Source organism: Thermobia domestica, chromosome 7 (genome assembly GCF_964235325.1).
Source record: "Thermobia domestica chromosome 7, izTheDome1.hap1.1, whole genome shotgun sequence".
Classification (NCBI taxonomy): Eukaryota; Metazoa; Arthropoda; class Insecta; order Zygentoma; family Lepismatidae; genus Thermobia; species Thermobia domestica.
Genome location: NC_137460.1, coordinates 88,535,239 through 88,556,702, shown reverse-complemented (window position 1 = coordinate 88,556,702; position 21,464 = coordinate 88,535,239). Strand labels below are relative to the sequence as shown.

Genomic DNA, 21,464 nt, shown 5'->3' with positions numbered 1-21,464 from the left:
TATATATATATATATATATATATATATATATATATATATATATATATACGTACATACATATTCCCAGAGTGACATAAAAAGTAAAGAGACTAAGAGAGTTGGCTAGTGGCTACTCCCCGTATAAGCATCAAATATTATGAAGCCTCATAAACTGTGTAAGTTTTAGAAGCTTCTATATTCTCTCCTTCCCTAAACAAAATATCCTCCTGCCTCAATCACTTGTTTCTTCTTCATTTTTAACTCTCTTGACTTCATCATACACGACTTGACTCAAAGAGAAGTGCCGATAATATCCAAATTAGATTTTTACTTCTGCTTAAGTGCATGGCACAATACTGTTTTATAGAAATTGTTATTCTTGAAACATTTCTTCTTTTATAATTAGTCATTCTAATTTTAAAGTATTCGTAGGTCTCTGGAGATCCTCAAAACTTAATAATTTCATTTCTCACACATGTAGGCTACGCTCAAACTTCTCAACTACAAATTCGTTCTCAACTCAACGCATATTTCCCAATTACAACTCGTTCTTATTTTCAAGAATATGCTTTAATCTTTTCTTGTAAGATGCTCGATTATCTTCAACAGATATCTCCTTATCGTCAATCATTCTAAATGAATTTTACTGGAAGGGGCAATATTCACAATAATTCACGACAAGAATATACAAATGTTGTCTAAAATCCAATTGAATCTCATTAATAAACGAGTAATTTGTGTGTGTGTGTTTTTTTTTTTTTTTTTATAAATATATTCACTTAATTTCAAAATTCAGAAATCTATATAAATAAAAATGAAAGCGACTATGTTTGTGGCTTAATAACTCTTGAGTTACGAGACCGATCTCAATCAAAATCTCAACTAGATGAGGTTCGGGCATGGGATAGTTTTTATCATTTCACTTTGACTGTGCAACTTACAGGTGGGAGAGCGGGTATATATATATATATATATATATATATATATATATATATATATATATATATATATATATATATATATATATATATATATATATATATATATATATAGGGTGTTCGGGATAAATTTGACACTTGTGGGTGGAAGTAATAACCAGGGAATACTTTTTCAAACCAAATTGTATTGACCTCATGGAAAGTGTACAGAATAAAGAGAACCAGACAAAGCAAAATCACTTAAAAAAAGAAAAAAAAAACGTTCGCATCCACAACAGCCTCAAGGCGGCTCCGAAATCTGGAGCAGGCAGCCTTCACGCTATCCTGAGGGAGAGCTGTAAATGCCTCCTGAATCCGGTCGATCAGCTGGGTCTTCGTGGTGCAGGCAGTGCGGTTAGTTAGTTGCTGTACCACGCCCCACACATAATAATCTATAGGATTGCAATCAGGGGAGATTGGGGGCCAGATGTCGGGACCGGTGAAGTCATAAAAATTGTCAGATGACCACTTCAGGATCTTCCTTAGCAGTATGGCAGGGAGCAGAGTATTGCTCTCAAGGTCCTTGTTCAAAGCCAGCTGCATCGTTGACGGGGCAACAACCATTTTTCCCGCTAGAGCCCGGATTCCCTTACCTTTATCCTCCTTCACATTCTTCTGCAATTGTTGCATGAATTCCAGTGTGCGGCGGCAATCAGACCGTCTTCTGTGCCTTTTTCTCGCAGCCACGGTTTCGTAGTCCCCGCATTTCACTTCGTATCGCTTTCACAGTGTTTAAGGAACACTGAGTGGCTGTCGTGATTGCAGAATTTGGGTGTCCGGCGCGAATCATCATGATGCACGTAACTCTTTTCTGGTAGCTTCCACTGGTCCATTGCAATTCTGTGTGACTTCATAGCTGTATCTGAAACCAAAGAGGAGAAATAGGTGAGTACGCAAACAACACCCTCCGTGAACGCATGTTTATATGGAGTCAAAACAACTGTCAAATTTATCCCGAACACCCTGTGTATATATATATACATATATAAATGATTGAAAATGATCGATATTAGAGAACGCTTCAGTAATAATAAAAGGTACCTGACTAGCGGAATATATCACCAATTTCTCTCATTTTAACCCATCGAAAGGGTAATTGACGCTAGTATAGGCCTACTTCTAATAATGAAACTCCCTCAAGTGCCTAAGGAAACTAAATATCACAAAAGTGCACGAATTATTCTCTAATTTATGATTCAATTTGTTTTGGGACAAAACTTAAATATAATCTTCTCTTGAAGTTTATTAACTTATTGTTAATATTGTTGCTCCCTACAAATACATTAAGATATTTGGGATACGTTCTGTCATCTATTGATAATTAATGTTCCTTCCAACCCAATCATAAAGCCTTTCTATCAAAGATATTTAAACTCGTGAGCTTGCCTCTTGTGCTCAAAATTGGCCTCAAGTCCAACAATGGAGTGCAAACATATGTGAGCACAAGCTTTATCAGTTGATTAGCGAGCGGTAAATAATCACAAGCCTTATTAAGAATAGTGAGCTTAAGCTTGATCAAATACAAGCCCAAACTAGCGTGGGCCTCGTTAAGATTAGTGAACGCAAAACATTTTAAGGGTAAAAGAAAACCTGTGCCCGAATCAGCCCTGATAGCAAAATGGCGAATTTTGCTTTCTACGCACCACTGAGGAAATATTATATTACTTAGGCTTATAACTAGAGCCTGGAAGTTTAGGCATTTATTTTGTGTAAAATAGGCAGGCAAACTGGCATTTAAAATTTGACAAATAGGCACTAAAAGGCAGAAACAAAAGTTGTTACTTTTTATAATACTCAAACATTAAATGATATTTTTCTAGTTTAGGCATTTATTTTGTGTAAAATAGGCAGGCGAATGGCATTTAAAATTCGACAAATAGGCACTAAAAGGCAAAAACAAAAATTTGTTACTTTCTAATACTCAAACATTACATGATATTTTTCTTGTTATATGAGTATGTGCACAAAATGTTACTTACAATGTATGCTGGTTGCATATGACCACAAGATGCTTCTTTAAGTTATCAACAGTCATACTTAATCGCCTGTCAGAAAGAACGGTTTTTACAATAGAAAATGATCTTTCCACTTCAACTGAAGTAACTGGGGCGTACATAAATGAAGCTATTGTAGATGGACTCATTTCAAAATCAACACACTTTTCACTGTCAAGAACATCACGAATTTTCAACATTTCTCGAAAGTCCTCGTTAGCTGCCACAACACGTGTGCACTTTTCATAAACAGCCAGTGCCTTTTCCCCGGGCACTTTTCCTAGCTGGTCAACAGTTTCCTGAAAGATCTGTAAGAATGTTGGAAGGGTTTCACCTCTTTCCTCTAGTTTCGTAATAGTCTCTGGCAACTTACCATAATGCACTGAAATGAATGCAAGATTACTGCTGAGATCTGAACAGGACAAAAGTTTTTTCACCTCGGAAATTGAAGCAGCATCCTCTTCTGATAATTGTTCCATCACAGCACGGATCGTTTCCAGGTTGTTTGCATAGTACACTGCAGCTGAAATCCAGGTCCCCCACCTCGTGATAATCGGCTGTGGAGGAAGAGGAAGCTCGGGCGCTACTTCCTTAAAAATCCAACATCGGGAAGGAAATTTCAGAATTGTGTGTGTGTGTGTATGTGTTTGAAATTAGCTTGTCTACTTTAGGGTACAACATTCTTATCGCTTCAGCGATTCTATGTATGCCGTGAACTAAACATGTGATATGAATCATGTTGGGGAACAGCACTTTCAATGCTCGCGCAGCTTTCTTCATGTACGGAGCAGCATCTGTAATGAAAAAGAGGACATCATTGTGTTGTGTTCCTCCTGGCCAGGGCAGAACAAGCGAATTTGTGAATAACTGAGCTATTGATGAGCCATTAGCCTTTTCGAGCTCTTCTACAGTCAGAAGAAATGACAAGGATAAGGATGTTTCCATGGGTCCAATGATGACGTTGGCTAGGTATCTTCCTGTAGCATTTGTTGTCTCATCTATCGAAATCCAAATCTTTTTCCCAAAAACTTCGTCACGAATCTTTTGCAGAGTCTGTTCATAGGAAGCATTTAAATATGTTTTCCTTAGAGTAGATTCTGACGGTACAACTTCCTTTGTGTATTTTTCCAGGAAATTCTTTAGTGTCTTGTTTTCCAGCTTCCAGAAAGGTATTCCCGCTGCCATGAAAGCCTTTCATACGTGAAAAGAAAATTGAGATTGTCTATTGGATGAACAAACAGCTGCTGAAATCAAGGACAATTTCTTCTGTCCCGTCATTTTCAAAGCAGTATCTTTATGTTTAGCAGTATTCAGATGCTGACAATGAGATACAAAGTCTTTATTGTCGTGATTAATTGCTTTGCCACATACTTTGCACAACAAAACTGCGCCAACTTTACGGACGTATCCTTGTAACTTACTGCTCAACGGTATGCTAAATTTTGGCATGATGCGGCCTTTTCTGAGTTCGAATCTGGAATAGAGAATGTTGCTTCGAATGCTTCGTTGATTGAACTTAATTCTTTCTTTCTTTCCTTTTTACAGAAGCTCCAGTTTCTTTGATGCCGACTGGGGAAACAATGACCCCCGCGAACAACAACAAGAAAATCGCCGCTCTTTGTTGCAAGCGCAGATATTATTTCTGATAGCACGCTACCGCCTTTGTTCGCATTAATTGTTACAATCCCAAAGTTCGCCGTCTAAGCTAGCGTTTTTAAATGAACCTGAACCTGAAGTCAATGTTATTGTTGAACATGATATCACGCTACGCAGACATTTCAATGAAAAAATGACACTGCTAATCGAGAATGAGCATTTATAATTTGAAATTTTTATATCTAAAATTGCAGGGAAAAAAAAAGAAAAAAAGAAAGAAAAAAGAAAAAGAAAGAAAAAAAAGAAAAAAGGAATTTACATATCCAAAAGTTGTTGAAGTTATTAAAAGGCAAAATAGGCAAAATAAAAAAACTTCACTACAAGCTCACAACAACACAAAATGAATTTTTCCTTTTTAAAAAATACAGATACAGGCATCTTTAAAAGAAAGGCATTTTGCCAAAGTTCCGGGCTCTACTTATAACATATAAGTTAGACTACAAGAAGTAAATAAGATTTCATTTATTTTATATATACGCAGTATTCTCTAAATGTGAGTACTAGACTTTTCAAACTGAGTATGATGGTCAGAGTATTGAACATGTTAAAGTGACAGTGGTGTAAGTAAGTTTTTCAAAAGAAGAAGAAAGAAACCAGATCTAGATAAATCAGTATGTTAACTAAAAACGTAAGTCCTTCATTTAACTATCAACAGATAACAGTGGGAGTTCTTGAACGTACAATTGGCTTGTTTTCGCGAATTTATTACAGTATTTTTTGCGCTAATTTCTGGAAAATAAAGAAAATATGACTTACACCACTGTAACTTTAACCTGTTCATTTTGATTAGTCATACTTCTTTTGCTTTTAGTGTTTATTCTTCAATTATTCCTTATCCCAAATTCCAAATAATTATTCTCTTTAGGGTCTTGCACGTGATGAGACGAGGCAAAATTTTCTTGACAAGAAACGAGACAAGACCGAACTCTTCTCTAATAGAAAAATAAGGCATTATTTTCCCGACAATTTTTTGTGACTAGACAACTTCAATTTATTTCTAGAAGAGATCTCACTTGTCCTCTCTGTTCAAATATAAGTTATTCAGTAAATGCTACGCATCAATATAGTTCAATCAGCATGTTAACAAATACTGTAAATAAGTACTGTGCCTCTTACTTTTTCATATATGGTAATTTTAACTTATGAACAAAAAATCAGTCTTATTTATTCGTTTGACTGAAAGTGGGGATACATAAACTAATACTTCAGTTATTATTTATTTTATGACGATTATCTGCAAAAGATTGTGAAAAAAAAAATCTGGAATATTAAACTCTTAATATAAGTGGCATCTTTAGCGGTATCTGACGTCATGTTTCTGCTTTACCTCTCCACTTAACGTCATCAGTTGTGGATGTGCGTGGAGACAATAGGAAACTTAGTTCTCAAAGTGTCATGCAATTCAGCCATAAAATTATCAATAGGGCCTTTAAGGAAAGTATCCTCATCTTCTTTACCAGTGAACCGAATACCAATAATTAACGTTATTCAGAAACGGGAACGATATTTGTGCCATCTGACGAATGACGCAACGATGCAATTATCTAAAGAATGTTAATGGTGTGAATGCACCAACGCCACGCTCTGGCGTTGGAGCTGTGATGTTCCTGAAACAGGAGAACCATAAGTAACGTTACCTATAGAGTGGGGGAGGTAATAGATTTATGTTGCACTTCCTAGGATAAATTAGTTGGGAAAACAGATCTTAAAGATTGGAAAAGGAGGCTAGGGGTAGTTAATGTTCATATCTGAAGATTTTCTATGAGTATTTGGTTTCCTTTATATATACAAGAGAGACAAAAATGAACATAATTCAATTAAAGTAAGGTCTTTTAAAAGTTATAATTAAATTTACTTGAGACATGAAACAAGTAGTAGTGTTACAGTATACAATCACCTGAAAGAGTTTGCTTTGTCATGTAAAAATTAAAGTTTGCATTCTTCTTACTATCCGTTCTCCACTCAAAGCATTTTAACTCAAAATTATACTTTAAGATGAATGAAAATAGAATACGTTTAAGTCGAGTAGAAAAACCTTTAGTTTAATTTTAGGGTCGTATTCCATGGACGTATTAGGATTTGGCATCCTGAGCATTATAATATCCCGCTAATCTCAACAGTATTGTGGGTGGTCTATCTAGCAAGGGCAATATTCATAATTTACTCCCATAGGAATATATAATGAAGCTACTTTTGATTGTTTGTTCATATCTTTGGATCAACCGGGTGGATAGTAGCCAATACATTTTATCAGCTTAAAGACCCGGTGTGTCAAACGGGAGGCAATTTGCAAGTTGTAAGACGCAATTATACGTTACTTCCTCCTCAATAAATGATCTTATCTTGCAAAATGCGTACGTTTTGACCTTACCACTGTGCTGAGCACTCAAGAAAACCCCTTGGTACCAAACATGAAGGGTCCATCTAAAAAAAAAAAAAAATGCTTCAAAATTTTCGTAAAATCTCTTCGATTTTGAAGTTTTAACGCTCATTATTCGAACACGCTTTCTTTGATTACCTAATTGTTTCATGTGTAAAAAAGAGTCGAATGAGCATAGTATTGATATGAAGCCAAGAGTTACATCTCGCGATCATCCCTCGTAAGTGCTTTCCCAGAACATAATTTTACAATTAAAGCGATAATCAGATGAAAAAATCAAATCACAGAAAGATTATAATCATGTTTCTTCCGTCTTTTTTTCTTTAATTTACAGTACCGGTATATTTTATATGTTAATACACAAAGCTTGTGTAAATTATTTTGTGCATAAACTATTTGTATTTGCGAACATTTTCAACCAGCATTTTCTTCCGTTTTTCTCTTCTTTTTATTCTATCTAATTTACGCTGATAGGAGAAACAAACAACTGACAGATGTTGATTTGTCGTAATCTTTGTCGGCAAAAGAGAAGATAATAATGCATTTACCACTAATTAGTTGGTGGTTGAGCATACTTTTAGAAAAAAAAAGCCCTTCCTTTAATTTCCTTAATTGGTCCATCTTTCTTTTCGTTTGCTATTAACTGCAATTTATGATGCCCCTCAATGCATTTGAAGCTTGCTTTTTTTTTTTTATTTTTATCTTTCTTTCTTCATGATGTAGAAATGTGTATCCCAGGTATTCGACCTTTTTGATAGAGCATCATCCAGGTTGCAAATTGTTAACAGTTCAGTGTCTCCATCTGGTTATGGGATTTCGTCTTTCTTAAAACTTTATGTAATGCCAAGTGTTTAATAGGCCTAATCAAATTATTCAAAGCAATTTTTGTTTCAATCAAGTATTATGAACATTCATGAGCAGTGCTATAGGTAAACTGTTATCTTTTTTTAATGGATTTTAAGGAGGCCTATTAGTATTCGAATACCATTATTTGGTCGTTGTTTAGCGTCCCTTTGCAGCACCGAGACTATATGAAACGTGAACCTACAGCTTAAAGCGGAGTGCAAACCACTCCCAGGTAGCACACTGACGTACACTGTGCGTATTATTAAGGGGTCGTTTGTGGAAATGACGTCTTGCAACATATTCTGACGTTATTTGTACGCACTGAATATGGCACAAGAATGACATTAACAATGAGACAAAAAATGAACGTACACTATACGAACCATAATAGTGACAAAAATGACGTCAAAAGTGGGACCAAAAATAAATGTACAGTGTACAGACCATAATAGAACAAAAATGACGTCAAAATTGGGACGAAAAATAAACGTACACTATATGAACTATAATAGTGACAGAAGTGACGTCATAAGAGAGACCAAACTAATTAATGGAACACGCAAAAGTCCATCTTGGCGCCCGGAATTGTCATTGAATTCTTATGAAAAGTTTGAAGAAACATGTATGCTGTAGTTGAAGAAGAGGCACCTATAGGAGACAGTAATCCGATTGCAGTTATTAATGTGGGATAGCTAACGCCGCGAAAATCGGAAGCATTCTGGCCGCCTTGCAAGTCGTCATCGAAATTCCAATCAGCTATACAAAACAGTGAACCTTCAAATGAAGAAACGTGGAAATTGTTTGCAGCAAAGAAGATACGATACCAGACAGGTAACAAATACATATTAGCTATTTATATAATACTAGCAATAGAGTTGTTATGATTCAAGTTACTGTTAAGCTATTAATAGATTTTGGTAGGCCATGTCTGTAATGAAGAAATGGGCAATCGTACACCTTGGAGATAATATCGTACCTAAATGCCCTAATATGATGTCCAGATGACGTGATATTTGGTGACATCAGACGTACTATTGACGTTATTAATGACTTCAAAAGATGCCATAAATGACGTCTGGTGCTGCCTGGGCTGTAATGCATTCAGTGTTCCCCCACTTGGTATCGAGCCCGGGTCCTAGTGCACAAAAAGCAAAGGCCATCGTCCTTTGTATTGCGACATGCATACACATCACCTCTGTTAGATGACCTGTTGTCACTAATAATGTTTTAGTTTTACTTCATACTCTATTAATGTCAAGAATCTTCACAAAGTGACTACTACTTTTAAAAAGTAGTGAATAAAGAATATAAAACATAAAATGTAAGCTATTATCAGTGCTATTCACTCTCTTTTCCGCATTCTCCTAGCGATATTTTCCGCTGAGATTTAACATATCTTTAATTAAAATTATAGATAACTATATCAAAAATAAATTAGCTACAATAATTTATTACTTATCAATAAAATATTCCAATTTTACTATAAACAGAAGAACCACGCAATGAATTTAATAGAACTGTTACAATCAGCATGGAATAAATGATACATATTATGAACTGAAAGATTTCTGCGGGGGCAGCAGAGGCTCAGTAGTAGAGCGTTCACCTCTGGTCCTTGGGGTGCCGGGTTCGATCCCAGCCCCCGTCAAGTGAACCTTGTGGTGGACAAAAAGTATCCTTGGGTATTCTAGGGATTCTCCCATTTCCTCCCACTTTCTTCATTCCACCATTTTCATTCATTACTCATCCTCTCCGTCTCCTTTAGCCTAACCGGCATAAGCGGGGGACATAAAACTCAAAGATTTCATTTCTTTTTTTAAAAAAAATTCTGACCTGTTAATGAGATGACTAACAAGTAAACCTTACGTTTGGGAGAATCGAGTTGCTGACTGAGACAAATATGAGAAAGTAGTACTAAATGTGGTCAGTATTTCAGTGAAGTTGTAGGTGCGAAGCTCCAGGGGTTTAGAAGATACAGCTACCAGAACATCACATGGAAGTACAGAATAGTCTTCATACAGTTGGAGGTAAAAGCCCTGTAAGACTTCTTGTAACGACAAAAAGTGAATAACAAATATATGGGTACATATTAGGACTAGGGGGAAGTCATATAGTAAGGGTATACCTGACTGCGGCCATCTTGAAATCCGCCATTTTGAATTAAGGTTGTTTTTAAAATAGGAATAGGGTCTTGTGATACATGATTTAAGGCGCAAATTTAATCAGAAGAACAATGGTGGTGTTAATTTTGATTTACGCGCAATTGGTAAAAAGTTACAGGGAAATTAAATATTGTTGCAGCATATGTATTAGTCCTTTACCCCACCTTGTAAATTTTGTGTTAATGATAATAATTAAATAAATAGCAGGTGGATAAATATTAGGTCTATGGTAAGAGTTGCCTTGATGGCGGCCATGTTCAAATCCGCCATTTTGAATCAGACAAAAGTTTTAAACAAAACGCATAACATTGACACCTTATTAATAGCAAATAAGGACTAATACATATGCTGCAATAGAGATGCAAGGGCTCGGAAAAAACCGGCTTTTTTGGGGAAAAAAACTCGTTTTTTTTTTTTTTTTTTTTTTTTTGCTTCGCTTTTTTGCTTGGGAAATTTTGGGCTTTTTTCAAAATTCTGCTTTAAGTTAATAAAGCAGACTTTGTTTCGCTTCTCTATAACACGAAAAGTCATTTAATTAGTGGTTGATGCTGATAATAACATAAAACCTCGAAAATAAACTATGAATTTCGAAAAGATATTTCAAACAATTTTTCTTCAACATATTTACATTATGAATTCCACAGGATTAACCAATGTATATAATAAGAATTTTTTAACCTCCTATATACAAAAGTAAGCCGAGTTGGCAAGAACCATGGTTGTTTTTGAAAATGCCAAAAACCCGTTTTGGGGGGGATGTTTAAACCAGGCTTTTTTGATTTAGATTTTTTGCTTTATGTATTTATATTACATATTCACAGAAATAGGTTTGTTTTGCCTTGGTGTTATTATGCAACAGCGGGATTATGCCGGAAGAACTCCCATAAGCTTAAAGAAGTCCGGTCAGTAAATTTCTTAAATTGGGAATCTCCCGCCCTAGCCATCGGGAAAATCCCGTCATTACTTGAAATGTAAAATAATAACGGGAAAATCCTGTTATTGCTTTGCATGTAAAATTTAAAGGTCAACGTATCATAATCAATACGCTAAACCTGAGGTATTAAATTACAAATTTAGTACGTAGATATCATTGAAAGTCCAAACCAAGCTAATGTTGGAAGCTACGTAGGCAATCGATAAATTTTGCCAATTTGTATCAATATATTTAAGCAATCTTGGCTTCTTTATAAAACAACAGCCATTTAGGCATGCAGAAATATACAATTTGGTTTCGTTTCGTATGTTTAGGCTTAACATCCTTACGAAATACCGAGGTTATCAAGGAGAAGACTTTCACTTAAACTGACATCCGAACCCTACTTGGTTTACGCATGAAAGAAGGGTTGTGGTTCGACCGAGAATGAACATGGGACACCTTGATTAAAAGGTGAAAGGGAAATAAAACTATTGCAGGTGGTTTGATATCTGGAAACGTCACCATGAAGTTCACACGATTCGCATTTTTCATTCTTTTTATTTTTTTGGTTTAAACCAGTTATTAAAAAAAAGTTGGTGTAAACCAGCCAACCCCAAAAGTAAACACTTCTTTAAAAAAAAAAAAAATACACAAATAACTAGCAAAATAGTATGTAGTATTTTTACTTCAAAATATTCCATACCCTCTTTTTTGAAACAAAATAAAATTAAAATAAAACATAAGAGAAATACTTAGATTTATATGATATACTTAAAGGCTGCACATCTAGAGCTTTTGGTTCTGTATATTCTTGAAATTCTACAGTTAAGTTTTGTATAATCACCATCACGGTTTACCCAATCCTCAAGCTTTCTGAATTTTTAACAAGAGGGATTCAACATATCATTACGTTACCCCCCCCCCAAAAAAAGGACTATGGAATATATTTAAGTTCAGCTAAATACAACTGCACAACAAACATGACTAAGTGATTTGCTTTTGCGCTTCTATCGGGAAGTCCGGGATTCAACCAAAATTCGACCATTCTGACAAAGCTTTTCTTCATTCCATCTGTGAATGTAGAAATAGTGCGTGTACTGTGAGTTGGCCGACTTCCTTTCTTATTGTTTTTAAATCGTTATTACTACTAATTACCAGCAGTGACGGTTTTGCGAAGGTTAGGGAGGCGGTATTTCGGACTGAAGCACGTTCCCCAAAGTTACGGAATGTCTGCAACAAACGAAATATCTATTATTTATGCCTTTACTCATAAACTTTAAGCTCCCGTCAAATAAAAATTACGAATGTTTAGAAAAACTAAACATTAGTAAGAAAAACCCTTCCCAAAATACTTTTCTAAATCCGCCACTGATTCTCAGTATAAAATGATTTTTAAGGTTGTAACCGGAAAATTATTGCTAAACGAAATATTAGTTATGCCTGTACTCATAAATTTCAAGCACCTCCCAAATAAAATTATGGCATTTTAGGAAAAGAAACAATCAGAAAAAACCCTCCTAAAGTACTTTTCTAAATCCGCTACTGATTATTTGTATAAATTGGTATTCAAGGTTGTGTTCGGAAAATTATTGCTAAATCACTTCACAGCTACAGTATAACAGAAATGTGGAAGTACGATTTGACGGATATATTGAAAAAGGTACGCTTTGACGGATAAATAGAAAAACGGGCAAGTTTAACTTTTGCGCTAGAAGCTAGAGTACTAAGCTCTTAGAAATGAAACACGGATGACGAACTAAATGATCTAGAGAAGAAAAAAGATGTCGATAACTCAAAAGTTAAAATAAAGTTAAATAGCCTCTAAAATTACCCTCAAATACTACATTCTTCATGTTAGCTTTAATTCGTAAAACATGTGCTCCATCCATCTTGATGGTGAATTTCAGAGCGAAATATCGCATTTAGGTCATGGAATTCTTATCTAACTATAGAATATACTATAAGAAAGCTATTTAAATAGAAAAATCATGAAAATGAAAAAAGCCAAAATTTCCAAAATTCTCGTTTTTCCCGCAAAAAAGCCGGCTTTTTATGTGAAAAAACCATCGATTCAAAAAAGCCGGCTTTTCTGCATCTCTATGCTGCAACAATACTTAATTTTCCTGTAACTTTTTACCAATTGCGCGTAAATCAAAATTAACGCCACCATTGTTCTTCTGATTAAATTTGCGCCTTAAATCATGTATCACAAGACCCTATTCCTATTTTACAAACAACCTTAATTCAAAATGACGGATTTCAAGATGGCCGCAGTCAGGTATACCCTTACTATATGACTTCCCCCTAGTCCTAATATGTACCCATATATTTGTTATTCACCTTTTGTCGTTACAAGAGGTCTTACAGGGCTTTTACCTCCAACTGTATGAAGGCTATTCTGTACTTCCATGTGATGTTCTGGCAGCTGTATTTCCTAAACCCCTGGAGCTTCGCACCTACAACTTCACTGAAATACTAACCACATTTAGTACTACTTTTTCATATATTGTCTCAGTCAGCAACTCGATTCACCCAAACGTAAGGTTTACTTGTAAGCTTATTTTCTGCACACCAACTCCATTTTATTATGCGTATTCCAGGTTGAATAAGACATATATACTGTATAAACAAGTAATAACTATATCCAGTGGCGTATTTAGGATTTTGTTTCGAGGTTGGCTGTGCACAACACGCGAATACGCATTTACATTTTTTACCCTTTTAGGTGCTGACAAATTTTAATGAAGTTCTGCATATAACAAATTTATTTCGGGAGGGGGATAGAGCCTGATATCCCTCCCCCTAAATACGCTACTGACTATATCCATATATTTTTGTATCTACTATGGAATGGAATAAGCAGTCCCTGTTCTCGTGTCGCTGTCAACTATGCACGTAGTTCTTAAATTGTCGCAACGGCACTACAAAAGGTTGCATATTCCCGCCATCTACACAGCGTATATCTACTATAATTACTTGTGTAGCAGCAGAAAGATCGTTCAGAGTGAAGATCCGTCACATGGCTTAGCTACAATTCGATTGATAGCAAACGAAAGATTATTTATGTTGTAATTATTACCAGCATTGTTGCAATTTCCTATTCGCATTTAAATATCAGGATGAGTTCAAAGAAACGATTAACAGTACCGGTATTATATTAATTTTAAACACGCTTTTCATTTAAAAGTTTCGTACATTATTAGGCTAAATAAGTTTTTAGTGGATGCTTGAACTCAGGGATGAATTCAGGGGGTAGCCCGGGGAAATCTTCCCCCCGAAGAAAATTCATTCCCTACTGGAGAAACTCCCAAAATTTCAGTCACAAAATGTACAAATTACTTCACCCAATTATTTGCTTTTCTTTCCGTGCTCGAACAGACGAAATACGATCTCTCAATATACATATAAACGACACAGACCTATTCTATATAAATATTAAACATGTAACATCCAAGATAGAATACCAAATAGTCAATAAAACCTGTATTTCTTAACGCTATGACCGAGTTTGGCAGAATATGAAATTGTCAACTGTTGAAGAAAGGTTTGTATTTTAGTAAGTACTATACTCTTGCCCTATATTATATATTAGTAGGTAGCACTAGCACAGATTGAGATAGGAAAGGAAAAATAGGGAAGATCTTTCGATCATTCCATATGATCTCTGATGTCAGCAGACTTTAGTTCTTGAAAATGTACAGTTCTTAAATTATTTTAAATAGAGCGCCTAAATCCCATTTCTCGCATCGGAAGTATAACGAAATACTTTGGATAGATTATTAATTACCTGAACCTTGGGCAGAAAGTGCTCATACATGTGCACTATACTTAATAGAATGTTAATTTAATATTAACAAAAGAAGAATGTTTTTAATATCTGTAAGAGATATTGAGAGTGTTATGTAATTAGTTGCTATGTAATTGTTTATGGATACCTAATCATCTTGTATGTGTGCATGACAATTTGAATGAAAATACATAAAAGTGTATCAACTAATAAACCATTTGATACCGTTCGTCGACTTTATAATTTTGATAGAAAAGGTGAGAATAATAATATGTATAATTATTAAAGATATTTTTACATGCAAACTATTACTACCACTCGAGATTCATATATCATCGATCGAACCAGGTTAACGACTACCCTTGGTGAGTCGTTATAAAAATTTTGGTGCCTTCACACCGGGATTAGTTAAAAATTTTGGTTTACCTCACCCGGGAATTGCTGTAAATTCATATCCCGAAGCAAAGTAAGGGTGAATTTACTTTTGTAATAAAGTTAATGAATACAAATTTCACAAGACTGAGAAGTGGTAAAATAATTATAAGAAAAATGAACGGTGAGGCAATAGAAAATGAATCCAATGATGGTGATAACGGTGAACATAGTGTAGCACCAGGAATGACATTCGAAGAACGAATCTTGCTAACCTTACAGCGGAAAGAACAATGTCGAAAGGACGATTTTGAAGCCATGAAACAAAATTTGGTCGAATTGAAGCAGACGATAGAACAGAAGTCCGAAGAATCTAACAAGCAATACGAGGAGTTAAAGCAGACGATAGAACAGAAGATAGAACAGAAGTCAGATGAAACGAAACAGTCAATTGTCCAGGCGATGAATGACATCACCTCGCAGTTCGAGGAAAAATTAAAAAGAATATCCGAGGATTGTCAGGATAAGCACAACCACCAAATCCAAGAAATCAGTGGTGTAAAAAAAGATTTAGAAGTAATAGAATCTTCTGTTCAACAGCAAAAGATTCAGGTCATCAATAATTCTAACAACATACGTGCAAATACGCAATTGATAGCTACTCTACAGGAAGAAATTAGAACGCTACAGGTTAAGGACAACACATACCACAATAATATGGGTAGTGATCGCTTGGATTTTCCCCACTCACCAGAGATGACTTCGCCTTCACCTGTGTCTGAGGAGGATATTATTTTGGAAGAAATTCATCCGAAGAGGACAGATGGGCGGAAAAGGGATGGGGCAACGACACATCACGTCATGGATAGGAATTGTCACCCAATAAGTACATGGAATGATAAAAGGAAGGTAAAGTTAAGTGTTAAGATGAGTGAAATACGGGCTATGAGTAAATTCAGTGGTAAATGTAATGAGAACGCTACTTCTTTCCTGGAAAAATTTCAGGACGAATGCAATATAATGTGTATAGATAGATCACAATATATGAAATTAATCCCTCATGTATTACTCCCACCATGTTCTTTATGGTTTAAAGCCGTACGTGATCACATCAATACTTATGAGGAATTCAAAGCAGCGCTAATTGCGAATTATGAAAATGACTTTTTGCTTGCAAATCGAGATGCCACCATTAGAAATCAACATTTCAATCCTCGTGAGTCAACAAGCAGGAGTAGGTAAAAATAAGAATAATTCAGATCATTTTGTACCTGTTCGGAATCTAAATATCAGAAGTGTGAACGATACGGAACACAACCTAAGCCGAGTAAATTCTAGCAATCAAAACGAGCAAAATAGGCAAAGTTACGTAGGGAATACGCCTAACCTAATTAATCGTAGCAATCCTTATGTTAGATCATATAATCAAAATAGGTTTAAAAACAATCGGAATATAGGGCGAAATTACAGGAATACAACAAGCTACATGGATAGACGTAATTGGAGGTCAAGAGATGGCACTTCGTATCAAAATCAGAATCACGATGAAATACATGTACAACATATTGTGGAACCAAATCATGATTGTGCAGTACAATGTACTTTATTAGAATCATATGCAAGTACGAATGTAAGCTGATTACCGTTAATGAAATTAGGTTAAACCCATATCAGTTATAGATTCTTGTGAACTTTTATTTTCAATTTTATGAGTTAATGTTGATAATGAAAACGACTCTTATGAATACTTGAAGTGCTTAAATATAGTTTTAGATAGACTGGAAAGTTAATTTTCAAATGATTTTTATTTTTTTCTTGTTAATGTGAAGAATCATAATTCGATTCATAATTGATTAAAAGCAAAGATTATTTATATTAGATTGACTTGTGTTGAAAACTTAATTGCCAAAGATTATGTTAAGTATAAGATTCATTCTATTAAGTTAATTATTCAACGACTGTCTTGAATGAGATTCTTCTATATTTTGATGCCTTATTGATCCAATGTTTATTTTAAAATATCACCTAATATAATTATTATATAATGCGCCCTGGATAATGGGAACTCATGTTTGTTTCTTACGGTTTTGATTTCGCACCCTTCAAAGATTAAATAAATGGGCGACGACATTTTAATAATAAAATATAATAATAATGTAATGAATGATAATGAAATAAATATAATTAATGTAATAAAAGATAAGTATTAATGAAATGAAAGATTTGTTATAAATGTATCTATATCTATGATATGTAATGAAGATACATACGAGGGGCGATCAAAATGTGAAAGGCATAAGTAATGTAAGACCATTATTGTAAACGGACCAGTGGTTCTTGAAGATAAAAGCCAAGCTCGCTTATGACTTTTATATTCAGTCCAATTGTCGGGCGACATTTTATATAACGAAATACTTTGGATAGATTATTAATTACCTGTACCTTGGGCAGAAAGTGCTCATACATGTGCACTATACTTAATAGAATGTTAATTTAATATTAACAAAAGAAGAATGTTTTTAATATCTGTAAGAGATATTGAGAGTGTTATGTAATTAGTTGCTATGTAATTGTTTATGGATACCTAATCATCTTGTATGTGTGCATGACAATTTGAATGAAAATACATAAAAGTGTATCAACTAATAAACCATTTGATACCGTTCGTCGACTTTATAATTTTGATAGAAAAGGTGAGAATAATAATATGTATAATTATTAAAGATATTTTTACATGCAAACTATTACTACCACTCGAGATTCATATATCATCGATCGAACCAGGTTAACGACTACCCTTGGTGAGTCGTTATAGAAGTAACAGACGTAAATGTGTTTTACGATTGATAAAGTAAACATGCCTTTCTTTAACTAAAAATAAGTCAGTTAAAGGGTGAGACTCAGAGGGCGTTATTTAGAGGGATCAGGGAGGAACAGTTACCGGTATCTCTTATTTCTCAGAAATTTATATAGAATTTATCAATATAATAGTAGTATATAAGTGGAAGATTGCTATTGAATGTGACGAAGATCCTGCTGTGCCGTGCCATAGGGGAGAGGCAATCGGGGCAACGGCCCCGGGCGCCGAAGTAAGGGGCGCAAAATTCGGAAGGGAAATAGAAAAGAAAAGAAGGAAAAAAAGAGAGGAATGAAACACATGTGCACATATGGGCATGTGCACATATATAAAATGAAAGGAAAAAAGTAATGAAAAGTGCTCAAAATCAAGGAAAAGCATGGTTTACTTTTTAAAATTTTCTCATCTTTCGCGGCTTGTCTGTCGACCTTACTCGTATGCACGGGAGTGCAGTCGTATACTCTCGCCCCAAGCTCTGATTTTCCACAACACGGCACTAATCCTACTAAAGATTTCGTAAACTGAACTATTGATGTGTATGCAGTGAAGAAACCTAGGCTAATATGCTTGATTTAGAATCAGAAGTTTGAGAAAGAATGATAACTTTTGTAAAGATATTCCTAGTAGGACAAAAAATATTTGAATTAATTTAAATCTTTTTAAAAACTTCTACATTAGTAACAAACAGTAACTACTGAATATAGGAAATAATAACAAAAATAGCTACTGTAAATAGCAGTTAAAGTTTAGTCTAAGATATTTTTGCCAGTCTTTTTTTAATGTTTTAGCTAAAATTAAACATTTTTTTAAAAAATTATAATCTCACATTGAATATTTATCAACAATCAGTCTCAATATTAGGTAAGATGTGCATGTGAATGGAAATGTTAAATATGCTACTCTCTTGCAAAAATACAGGAAACAACCCTCCCCCCCCCCCGGGAAGTTCACATTCCCTCCAGGTGAAAATGTCTGAATGCAACACTACTTGAACTGCGGGATTTGTAACTTTACATTTGTTGAAGGATTAGATTTAGTAATTACTAATGTGAACCGTCGTCAGGGACCAGGAGCTCGCTCCTTCGTGTATTTTTTTTTTTTTTTAATACATACCGTACTCACGAAGTGTGTACCAGCCGCCAAAGGCTTCCACTTCGTTTTATATAGAATCGAATAAGCACTAGCAGTGTCGTTGTGGACTTGAGGGAATCACGTAGTTCTTACCTTGCCGTCACGGTGCCGCAAGTTGTAGCACATTCTCGCCATCTACTCATTCATGTAACAACTACTTGCGAACTAGTTGCGAACCAGCAGAAGGGTAGTAGTTACAGTTCCCGTTTTTCTAGATCAAAAGATCCAATATATTTCAATCAAAAATTTTCTTGTAGACCTTATATCTGGAAAACTACATATAGTATAGCCAAATCCAAACTATCACTTAACTCAGTACGACGTGCTTATTCTGTAGAAAATACCGAAACTCGATTTCGGGGACGTTCAAAAATTTTGTGGCCCCTGATCCAAGTTCCAACACATTTCAATCAAAAATTTTTTTGTACGCCCTATACATGGAGAGCTATACGTATATATAGTGTAGCCAAACCCAAACTATGATTTAACTCAGTATGATGTGATTCCGCAAAAAATACGGAAATTGATTTAGGGACCGTTCAAAAACTTTGTGGCCCCTGATCCAAAAACTAATTATTGACCAAGATCGCAATCTTTTGATGCATTTTTTGGATCATTCCTAAAATTTTTGGTCAAAATTGCAATCTTTTGATCCACTTTTTGGATCATTCCTAAAATTCTTGCTGGCAACTCCCAATTAAGATCTCAGTTTTCCATTCCTTATCCTTCTAACAGTGGGTAATTATTTATAGCTTACCATTTGTTGATGGATTGGATTCTTTACACTGTCAGTTGTTACTAGTACAAATCGCCAAAGAAGGTGAGAAGTCTGATATAAAAAGGTGCTGGAGGCGCCAAAGGTTCACGCTTTTGTTTATGTAGTTACTGACTCGAGCAGCAAATGATGCAATAACTTTTGGATCTTTTACACCATCAGGCAGTGTTCGTAGGTTTCGTTACCAAAGTTTCCCTCGACTGACACAAAATTTTCCCTTTTCTTATTAAATTTTCCTTAATTTGTTGAGTGTCCAGTTCCTACGAAAATTAATTTACCTATATTAATGGAAGTGTCAACCACGTTTGTTTTGTCCATTTGCTTTTCACTTCAATTTTTCATTTTTATTTTTTTATTTTTTACAAAAAATACACAGAAACACCCTACAAACAATCGGTACAAATTAGGCTACTTCCAACAGATACACACACACACACACACACACACACATATATATATATATATATATATATATATATATATATATATATATATATATATATATATATATATATATATATATATATATATATACATTATTGCTATTGTATTGGTTTATATTTGAAGAACAAAGAAAAACTTAGGCACTTTAGTTGGTCACTCAGTCAGCACGAGAATTTCCTTAGATTTTCAGATTTTATGGTTTCTTTGTTGTTGTTGTTTTTTTTTTAAATACAGTATATCTACGAAATTTTCCTAGATTAGAGAAGTTTCTCTCAAAATACGAACATCGCCATCAGGCGCTTAAAGGCTTGTCCTATGGTTTAGAAATGCGAGGTGTGCTGTTGCTGACATCGTAATTTTTGCACTGTAAGTTTTTGAAAACAACTATTGGTTCATTTCCTAGTATTTTGTAAGAATTTAAATGACTTACTTTCCATTAGTTAACACGAACGAGATAATCGCTCTACCTATCTATTGCAAGATAATAATAATAATAATAATTCAAAAACTCGCTTTCGTTCAATGTATTGTGTGGAGTATCGGACGGACGGACGTACACGAATGTTTCAAAACAAAAATTCTCTAATATGATAGTGTTGTACGTTAATCTGGTAACTTGCGAACCTAGAGGTTGATCGCAAAGTTCAACGTGTGTTTTATGTACAGAATCCTTTGAAGGATACGAATTATCTTTCACAATAAATAAAAAAAAAAGAATGCGTTTTTCACGGGATAGTATCTTTTGCTCTTTACTATAAGAATGAAATCGGTACGGTTACCCTTCTACCACCTCGTGATTTAGTTGAATATTCTATAGCTTTTAACGCCTATTGGGAGCCACGGTGGCTTAGTGGCAGAGTGCTTACCTGTGGCGCGTGGGATCCCTGGTTCGATCCCCTTCCAAGCAAGGGCGCCCTTCAGGGGGTGCAAGGTGGGGCTCTCGCCCCCTACCCCCTTTAGAGGAAATTGTACTTCAGAAGATCGAACACCAAATAGATATTTTAGAATAGTTACCGCAAAATTTGAGACTACATTTGAAATGTCGCTTATACTTGCCCCCCCTTGGAAACCACAACATGGGCGCCCTTGCTTCCAAGTAAGTTTGTGGTGGACAACATCGGATCCGTGGGTTTTCTCGAGGTTTCCCCTCTCCTCCATCATCATTCACTTGTCTTAATCATCTGTTTC

General features: G+C 35.0%; 1 long non-coding RNA gene across 2 annotated transcripts in view; it reads right to left on the bottom strand.

Moving 5' to 3' along the window:
* LOC145690277 (uncharacterized) overlaps window positions 1–21,464 on the bottom strand; it is a 390,913-nt gene that overhangs the window by 130,320 nt on the left and 239,129 nt on the right. The window contains exon 4 of one of the 2 annotated variants that reach the window (XR_014132185.1): window positions 1,110–1,818. The exons of the other annotated variant lie outside the window; for it this stretch is intronic. This is a non-coding gene — a long non-coding RNA (uncharacterized LOC145690277). Of the gene's footprint in view, window positions 1–1,109; window positions 1,819–21,464 lie in introns of those variants that run through there. 2 annotated transcript variants of the gene reach the window in all.